This window comes from Aricia agestis, chromosome 1 (assembly GCF_905147365.1).
Source record: "Aricia agestis chromosome 1, ilAriAges1.1, whole genome shotgun sequence".
Lineage (NCBI taxonomy): Eukaryota > Metazoa > Arthropoda > Insecta > Lepidoptera > Lycaenidae > Aricia > Aricia agestis.
In genome coordinates, this window is record NC_056406.1 from 11974691 (window position 1) to 11985493 (window position 10803).

Genomic DNA, 10803 nt, shown 5'->3' on the forward strand with positions numbered 1-10803 from the left:
AGAGGAGAGTGATTCCAGTAAGTACATAGATACACTCATGGGCGTATATAAGGGGGGGGGGGAGGGCACCGGGGGTCCGGACCCCCCCCCCCCCCCCCCCCCCCCCCCTTACTATCCATCTTACTTGTCCAATCAACAAGTTCTCGTTTTGAAAATGTAGTATAATGTTTCCTTACTTTAAAAAAATCCAGTCCAAATTAAAAAAAAATCGCTTTAAGCGTCTCCCAGACAGACGCGGCCTGCGGTGGCTGTCAGTTGGATGTCTTGAGAGTTCTAGGAACGACACAGATACACGCGGCCAAGTCATCCAACTGACCGCCACCGCAGGCCGCGTCTGTCTGGGAGACGCTTTATTGTTTTGCCCAAGACTATTTTATTTTTTAAATTACAGATCAAAATTAGCATCAATAACAAATCAAATCAACAATAATATATCTTCTGCATATTATATTATATCTTGACAGTGTGCGCGAGCCTTAGATAACACAGAGCTCGATATTTTTATGTACCCTACACTTTAGAATACAAAAAATTATTACAGTAATTAACAGTTATAAACTTGTATTGAGACAATTTGGACTTTGTTATGTTCTCTGAAGATATCAAAATGTAATTTATAATTATAAGTTTATGAAAATGTGTAACAGAAGTACCAAAATATAAATAGGTAGGTTGTGCAGTGTAGTAAGCCGGCCGGTGTGTGATGTGCCGTGTGTTAAACGAATTTCTTTGACCTATATTGCAGAAAGATGTGTTCAAATTATAATAACTGTAAGTATAAGTATTATTTATGTTATATATAAGCTGTGTCTTGCGCTAGAATAAGTTTGCTTATTATTAGTCAATGTTCTCAAGTAAGTGAATTATTGTAATTCTTTTTGAGAAATAAAGTCTTTAACCGTAAGACAAAATATATTAATTTCTCTAAAATAATAAGAGCACCATCTATTATTACACATTAATTAACTAGTAAGTTATCACATGAACAGAGATATTCATTTCGTTCCTTATTGTCATTTAAGTTCAAGAAACTACCAAGAGATGTCACTTTTAATAAGTGGAAAAGCGCCATCTATCTTTACTTAGAAGTAGCATTTAGTAAGTTAATATCACACGTAAACACAGCATGTATTATTCTTAGGTTCCGAATCATCATTTTAGTTTATGAAACCACCAACAGATGTCACTATCGAGGTCCTACATCGCGCTATCGCTTATCATAGTGTGTAGGAATACATGCCTACTGAAATAATTTATTATTCGATCTTTCTCAGGTTAAACGGGGGATGATGATCGGTCCTGGCACGCGTCTGCGTGATGTCCGTCGCCGAATTGTTACGCTATTGGCGGGCCAAACGTTTCTGACCCCTAACTTTTTGAAAGATCCTTTTAAAAATAATAACGAAAATCGTTTTAAAACTAGCGAACCGCCCTGGCCTCGCACGAGGACAGAAAAAGGCAAAAGAGACTTTGTTTTATACTATGTAGTGATTTAACCAAAGAGTCAGCGTCCACCGACAACAGCCACACTTTCGTCATAATATTTTTTTAAAAGCTGAAAGTTTACTTACCTGTTTATGACCACCGTTAAGAGGAGTCCACACCGCCGTTTTTCCATACAAACGTTGTCCCCTGTTTCCTCCCTGGATAATGCCGGGAGAGTTATGATTTTTTTCCTGAATATCTATGACCACTATTAGCATGTCTCCATAGAATTATCATGTCCCTATGTTTTCTTTTTTTTCATAATTTTATTATTAAAAAAGATAAGAACGTCCAAAAACCTAAAAAAATGGCCAGATTTTCCTCTGTGTTCAAACACCCAGAAAACAAAACTGGCTAGAATATAAAAAAAAAATAAAACATAGGAACACAGCTCAAGCCTTGCTTTAATTCTTAATGAAAAAAAAAGTACTTAAATCGGTTAAGTTTTGGAGAAGGAATCAGCGGACAACAAATCGAATATTTTCTGGTCTTTTATTAGAACTTTTTCTTAGTCTTTTATTAGTCTTGTTGTCTCTATCGCGCTCTGCGGTGGGAGACTTGAGATTGGTGAGACAGTAATACATTTTCAAATACCTATTTTCAATTTCTCTCGCCCCTGGTGTATCCTCTTAACAAACCGCATCAAAATCCGCTAACAAAGGGACACGAGGACAGAAAAAGCGACTTTGTTTTATACTATGTAGTGATTTAACCAAAGAGCCAGCGTCCACCGACAACAGCCACACATTCGTCATATTTTTATAAAAGCTGAAAGTTTACTTACCTGTTTATGACCACCGTTAAGAATGATAAGCAACTATCCAGTTCTGAAGGTCTACTTGACTATCGATAAAGAGTAAAGCTAAATTTTTTTATCTTATTATCTTCGAGGTATCTGTAGGCAGTAGGAATCTCGTCTTGCATTTTTTTTAACGGGCTTTGGCCCACCACACATCCTGGCGACACAGGAGATACAGTGGTGGGAAACCACTGTATCTCCTGTGTCGCCAGGATCGACAGCGGCATCCAACCACGAAAACCCTTTGATATGATCTCAGGGAGCCCGAGGGACATGCTAAAGCTGTCTTGGGACCCGCAACGAAATTAATCAGAAGCAAATAGGAGGAGTAGGAAGAATTCCAGATTCCCTCCCCAATATAAAGCGGGAGACAGCACAAAGTTGCAGTGACCGAAAGTCAAAGAACTGAAGGGGAGAAGCACCACGGGAATAAACGTTAATAATAATAGTGACTACTACGCTAGAGCTAAATTAATTTATTGTGTTAGACTGTTGCCAATAGTAATTGTGACAAAAACGCTTGAAGGCACGGAATTTCCTAGTGCTGTCCATGAGATCACCGTAGTATGCGACACCAGATGTGCAGAGTAGGTTGTTTAGCATTGTAGTTCTTTCGTCCTGCCAGAGACTGCACTCCCAGAGAACATGATGAGCTGTTTGTTCAAACATGTTGCCTTCGGTCGAGCACTCACACATGGGTGATGCTACCAGATTAAATCCGTAGAGTTTGGCCTTAAAATTTCCATGACCGGTCAGGTATTGAGAAACGCAGTGATCAATATCCATCCAATGTTTGGATAGTCGTTCACGAATATTAGAGAAAAAATTATAAAGATGTCGCCCTTTGGTGGAACAGTCCCAACGCGTCTGCCATTCGGAGATTAGGCTTTGCAAAGAGTTTTCTAAAGGTTCAAACAATCTTGCTATTTTATTTCTATCGCGAGCGCTTAAAAAGAACGGGTTGTCAATGTTTTTGTTATGATAGTACATTGTCGCACGACGCTGAATCTCAAGGTCAACGGGTAAAACTCCGGCTAACACGGGCAAGGCTTCGGTGCTTGTGGTTCTGTAAGCTTTGCACAAGAATATAAGAGCAAGACGTTTGCTTTGTAGCAACTTGCGACGAGCCGCGCCGATAGTTGCTCTGTCGGCCCACACGGGGGCCCCGTAGCAAATGCTACCAAGGTAAGTAGCAGTGTAAATTAATTTTAGGGTTTTGAATGAAAGGCCCCATGTCGACGTAGATATTTTGGTAAAGGTGTAAAAGTTGCGTTTCGCTCTCTCACCGGTTTGAATTATTTGTTCTAAAAATGTAAATTTATTTTCTAAGTAAAAACCAAGATAACAGAGTGACTGTTTGCGTTTAACGTTAATATTGTCAAGTTTAATGCTAGGGGAAGATATAAGGGAACCTTTTAAAAGAATTTGGTAAGTTTTTTGCGCGGCGAATTTCAGACGATTACGCTTACCCCAGTCAGATATTAAATTAAGACTACTGTTGGGCTTAGACTCAATTTCGCAACGCGAGTTTGCTTGAACGATAAGAAACCCGTCATCGGCGTAACCAACTAGTATACAAAGCGGTGGAAGTGGAAGACTTAACAAATCGTCGAATCCGATGTTCCATAATTTACGCGAAATTACCAATCCTTGAGGGCAGCCGCACGTTAAATCTTTGACATGTATACAATGTCCTAGACGAAGCTTAGTTTGACCGTTAGAAAAGTAAGAATGTATTATAGAATAAATATTGCAGTAACACCCTCGATTTTTTAAGTTTTAATAGCACCATCGGCCACCAGGCATGGTTGAAGGCCCCGGAAATATCTAATGAAGTAGCGACCGCGTATTTAGTTTCCAACAAATTAACTATTTTTCTTACTTCTAACGCCGCGTCCACAGTCGATTTCCCGGCGGTGAAACCGAACTGATGGCTATGGAATTTAGGGCCACCGGGTAGCAGGCGAGGTACGATGAGACGTTCTTGTAATTTACCTAAGCAAGGCAGTAACGTTATCGGACGGTAAGATTTTGGGTCGTCAGGAGGTTTGTTTCCCGCTTTAGGTATTAATTTTATGCAACCGGAACGCCAAATTTTTGGAAATATACCTTCTGCGATACATCTGTTGTAAACATATAGAATCTATGAATTGGCCGCTAAACACGCTTGCTTTATCATAATATTCGATATTTTATCCTCGCCCGCAGATTTTTTTATAGGCAAAAGTTTTACTATTTTAATAAACTCCTCCGGGGTTGGTAAATCTGAGACCGGTGTATGAATGGGGTCTTACATTCTACTCCTAATGTCGCGATGGTGTCATCATCCAAGGAGGGCTCGTCGTCTGGGATGAGAACGTTTAGATATGCCTTCGCCGTTTCCTCTAAACTACAAGTGTAAGAGTTGTTAATTTTAATATTTGAGAAAAAGTTTGGCTCATTACTACTACTGGGTTTAAGCTCGTGATATAAAGAGGACCAGGGACCCTCTTTATCCAGTCTATTCGCGGCATTCTTCAGCATATTATTTTTCGCTAATGTAACGGCAGCGTGATAGCGTGACCTTGAAATGCGTAGGTTATTTAAACTAATTATGTAATTATCACCCGAACGGTCGTGGCCAGATTTACGAAGATTATTAATTTTGCGCCTGGCCCTTCTAAATTCCCGACGAAGATTAAGAAATTTACTGTTCCACCATTTACAGTTGTGATCTTTTTTAAGAGGTCTACGACCCAAGGCTACATCGGCACAGTAAACAAATGTGTTTGACATAATTTCCGCGCACTCATTGACGTTTAAATCCGGCCGAGTGAAGTCTACGGCATGAGCGGTAATGAGGACTTCACTCGGCCGGATTTAAAAATTTAATAATATTAATATTATTATTGTGTTCGCTGGGAAAATAGCAGCGCTGAAAATATGACTACTTTTGAGTTACGTACTTACAACTTACAACCTAGGCGAGGTTGTAAGTTGTACGTAAGTCAAAAGTAGTTTATTATAGTGTTGTTTTCACAGTATCACTTAACTACCGCCTAGATAAAAATGTATCTAAGCGGGCCCGTAGACAATCAATTTTATCGTGTAATATCACGCTTTAATTTTATTGAACAGTTTATTTGACAATGAGATTGAAGGCGCGCGATTGATTCAGTATCAACCCTAGACCGTCAATAATATTACGCAATACATGATATTGCGCAATAAAATTGCTACTCTAGGGACCCGCTAATGTCATAGTCTATATTTTCCATGTTCTGTAATCGCATCAGTGAGTACTTACAGAATACAGAGTAACTCAACTCACAAATCCGAATTTGAATTTTACAAAATCTTTTCCCTAGAATTCGACCAAACGATTAAAAGATGGAATCATATTCCGATGATAATCTTTTCGGATCGAAGCAATCGAGTAAGTCGGAATATGCAGGCCGCTCACCCGGGCGGCACCCGGGCCGGTCAAAAGGCGCTCATATCCGGCGGTCAACCCGGTCAAACCCGGGCCCGGTCGAGCATATTACGGAGGTTTGATCGAAAAATCCTTCATAAATCCCTCGCTCCGAGCTAAATTATTACACTTTCTGATTTTTTTACGACATTACTTTGTTTTCACGGATTTTTCACGGGGATATTGTGCGAACGGAGATGATAACGCTCCGCTTTTCCATGTAATTATTTTTGTGATGAAAGGTTTTGATCAAAAAGATATTTCGTTTTATTTCATTGCTTCACCATTAAGGCGGCCAAACAATCAGACATGTCCTCGTCAGGAGTTGCCGGGCCGCGGGCAACAATAGATACGAGCTTGTTGCTATGGACACAATTAAATTGGGTTTCCTGATTTCATTAAATAATAATATGATCTAACATTACTTTTATTATTCTCACGAATTAGGGACTTTACGCAACTAATTTGGTTTCCACGTGCCTAAGTTTGGTACCGCTTTCTTTTGGTAGAATGCCAGAGAAACCTTTCATGGATACAATAATAAAGAGCATGTGACATTTTAGTATGGAGCCTGGTACGATTAAAAAAAGTCATTTTGGCGGCAAAAGAAAAAAATATTTGTTTATGGCTCTAGAGTCTAGACTATATTCTGTGTATAACATCTTATTTTTTTTGGCGTGATAGCGAGACAGACAGACAGACAGAGATACTTTCGCAGATGTATGGAAGTATGGATAATTTAATACAGAGCCATTCAATAAGTAGGTGCGTAAGAGTATTTTCTACTTAAGTACATTATAATATTATTATCTAAGGTAAGTACTAAGTAGGTACATAGATATTATACAGTGGCACTAATTTAAATATTATTTCAAATTATATATTTTGTTTCTGTGTAATGTTGCTGTATTACACAAAATATTTAGGTAAAAAAATGCTGGAAAACAGAATATTTTTGGCCCAACACATTTTGCAGTACAAATATTTCTTGTGTTTGTTCTGCGTAAGCCTTTAGGGCTTTTGTTGAGGAATGGGACCAAATATTTAGTTACCTTTGTCTGGAATAATAATTTCGCTGACAAAAATATTCTTAAATATCCCAAGCAAGGCATTAAGTATTATAATTTCTATACGTGGGAGAGCCATGCTTCGGCACGAATGGGCCGGCTCGACCGGAGAAAACCGGCGTGAAACAGCACTTACGCTGTGTTTCGCCGAGTGAGTGAGTTTACCGGAGGCCCAATTCCCTTCCCTATCCTCCCCTATTCTCTTCCCTTCCCATCCCTACCCTCCCCTATTACCCTATTCCCTCTTAAAAGGCCGGCAACACACCTGCAGCTCTTCTGATGCTGCGAGTGTCCATGGGCGACGGAAGTTGCTTTCCATCAGGTGACCCGTTTGCTCGTTTGCCTCCTTCTTTCATAAAAAAAAAATGAATGTACTCACGTTCATAAGCCAAGGCCAGTGACATGTCCCAGCTTGATGACCCAGCTGGCCCCAGGGTTAATTTTAACCGAGATCCACAAAAGTGGACTTCACAAATAATGGGCTAATTGAAAAGTGTTACCTCAAGTCTAAAGTTTTGAAAGTCTAACATGATTCATGTTTAGAATTTATTTTAGACTTATAACGACAAAAATAATATACTTAGGTAACATCTCGTAATAAGTGACCATATTTCCCGGCGAAAATATTATTCTCCAACAAGTAGCGGAGAGCTTTTCATCAATTCTAGAAACGCTCCATTAGTCAACCTGTAGGAGCCGAGTGCAAAATTCAATATCATAGAGCAGAAATACACGCTGGAAATAGTCGGACCTACAGACCACCTGCAGTCGGTTTCCAACCGAAGTCATTTTTCCTATAAAATAGGGTAAAGATTATTGAAAAGACAATTACTTCCTTTGAACAATTTTAAGGTGCGCTTAAGCGTTTAATTTTTTCCATTTTTGCTAAGCGCTCTCTAAAAGAGACTTCTACGAGTGATTTTAAGTCTCAGGAAATCTTTTTTTCGATTGTAACTTAATTTTTGTGAATACGATTCGATGAGCTTTAAAAGTTTGCAATTGGAAATGCATTTTAATTTTTAAAACGATTCCAGCTGTTATTTCTGTAGATATAAAAGTATTTTTACACCTTCAATAAGATATGAAATCGGGACTTGGGAAGAAGCATTATTTTACTATTATCTTGAAAACACTTATTACGATGCCATGGGCGTACCCAGGTTCTGGGCCAGGGGTGGGGGGGGGGGGGGGGGGCAAATTACCCAGGTTCTAATGCAGGGGGGGGGCGGGGGGCAAATTACCCAGGTTCTGGGCCAGGGGGGGGCAAATCAGATTTTTCATAAGCTAGGTGTTTATAAAGAATAAAAAATTAATAATTTTTAGTTGTAAAAATATTGTATTGCAAACAAATGGCAAAAATTCGTTCTTAATTTTTACGTACGTACTATGATATTTCCTAGTTGATATTCCAAGCTGTCCGTCAGATGAGACCAAGATGCAAGACCAAGTCGCCGTCCACAGGGACGAGACCCTCACTTGAGGTGAAGTTTCAAAATGGCGTCTCACGTGTCTCCCCACCATCTGCGTGATGGCTGAAATTCTATTTAATGTCACCTCCAACAACAACGCTAAACCAGAAAGTACGTACGGGCAGCAAAATAATCTATTTCGATTTACATTTCTACATAGAAAGTTTGATGCTCCCGAAAATATTAGGGGATACTTTTGATGGTTTTAACTTTTAGTTCTATGGTTCTAGCTAGGTAGAAGCATCTATTTTTGAGTACAGCAAACATTACAATAAAATTATAATATTATGTACTATCAGATAAGCTGAGAAGCAGATGGCGAACCTACGTGATTTGGTCACTTTCTGTCAAAACCAGCCACCAGACATTAAATTGACATAGCCCGACCAAATTACGTATAGGTCCTCCATATTTCCCTATGAAGTATGAATCAATTTTTCGATAGTGCAAAATATGTAGGTACACTTAATGGGCTGATATACCTGATACTTTTTATAATAATAAAAAGTAGTAAATAATAATTGTCTTAACATTGTAATATGTGAATTTCATCTAACCATACTTAATAGCTGTTGGCTCAATAACCATGATTATTAATTGGAAAATAAAATTCAAATCGTTCATTTCAAGTAGGTATATTATATTTCAAGTGTTCACAAAGAAAAAGAAAATTTACTTTAATTGTAGCGTCCTTGATTGACTACTCCTTTTACTTGCTTGGACTTGTTACATCTAAATGCCGTATGTCCTTTTCAAACATTGCCTTAAAATGCTGTCTGTACCGTTAAATCGCTGAGGTCATAAAGTCATAATCGTTGGCTGTTCGCGGCGCGCCCGGCGCCCGGGGGGTGCTCAGGTGGCCTCGCGCTGAATGGTAATCATCTGCCGAACAGACTGCTACAGCTTCTGTTTATGCTCGTTAATGTCTAAAAAAAGTGGCGTTATTTTGAGTAGGTAGGTGCTTAAAAATGCGCAGAAGAGTTCAAAATTGATTTGCAAGCGAATTCGCGAAGACTGTATAAGGTTTTGGCTACTCGCTTTACTATTACTAGTCAGAATAGTAGGTCTAATAACTTCTGTAGTATTGCCTGCCTGTATTGGAATCGGGAATACGGGTCGCTCCGGAAAAAATCTAGTAACCACCATATTATAATATTTTTGCGGTTCGTACTTAGCTTCTTAACGAAGTGAATTGTAATATTATTTCAACTGTAACATTTATACGCCGCTGGTTCTCGATAAGACATTTTCGTACAACAAACGTAAATGCTTTATGTGTTTACAGAACACAAAAAGAATCTATATTCATCGAATACTCCAGGGCGGATATAAAGTATATTTTTATTACAAATAATACGGTATTATAGCCCGGGGCTCGGGTAACGAAGGTATACAAGTCGGGCACGTAGCGCCCAAAATTTTGCGCCCTCAGATCAACAAGAGATCTTTTCGAAAATCATCAGGGTGGAACGCCAGGTTGGTTGTGGTGCAATGGACAAGCGTTTGATGCCGTTAATAATAAAACATTGACCATAAAAAGTTGATGACGCCACTGTTGGACATGCAGTTCACAGAGGTAGTGCTGCAAATTAAGGTGTCGTTTTAGTTAGACCCTGTCATAAAGACTAAACCTGCAAGAAATCGAAGTAGAGAAGTTGCCTGACAAGCAATAAAGGAATAACATTCCAACAACTTGTTATACCAGTCAATTTAGGCGATAAAACCCAAATGCCAAGCTAGCATTTGCATTAAACTTAGACGAAAATCAGAGAAATGCAAGTACAAAAGTCTGCCATATCGCTTCCCTTGTTGCTCCCAAAGCCGGTAACCGGCGGAAAAATCGTAAATATTGAATGTTATTCAATCGGATCCCCGTAACTTAGACCAGCGGCGTCATTCGCGTCACGTGCGCGAAGGTATCCCGGTCAAAAAGTTAACTCGTGCGTTTTACTGCCGCCATACGCCTGACAAACATCCCTTTGAGAAATCATGGATTTTTTACTTACGTCTCCTGTTACGACGTGGCTCTGAATTTTTATTGTTTTCGAAACGTGATTTGTGAAAATTTCAGCCGCGACAGTGACAAAGGTGTGAAATCGGATTCTTTTTCGGAATCATGAAAGTTCCACGTAGAATTCGAATTCGCTTAGCATTACGCTTAGCGTGGATGGCCATAGATTTTCTACTGAATAATAGACAAATTGACATATTGACCGAGTAAATTTCGTTCGTAAATCTTTCAGTATATCTATTGTTTCCTTTTTCTGCTGTAGTCGCTGGATGTTAAACATGCTGGTTTGCAAACAATGTGCAGCAGTCTTCTGTCCCATAAACAGATTAACCCCACCGTACCCAAAATATGTAAAGCTTCTTAACATTCAAAAGTCCCAACCTGTTGGGACGCCGAAAATTATCTCATCGGTATCGGTGTTCGATTTATAAGCAGGCAGAAACAAATGACGGTCGCTAACATAACTAATCAGCTGGTCGGCTCCCCGGCCGCCGACCATCAGTCTCGCCTCGACCGTCGTA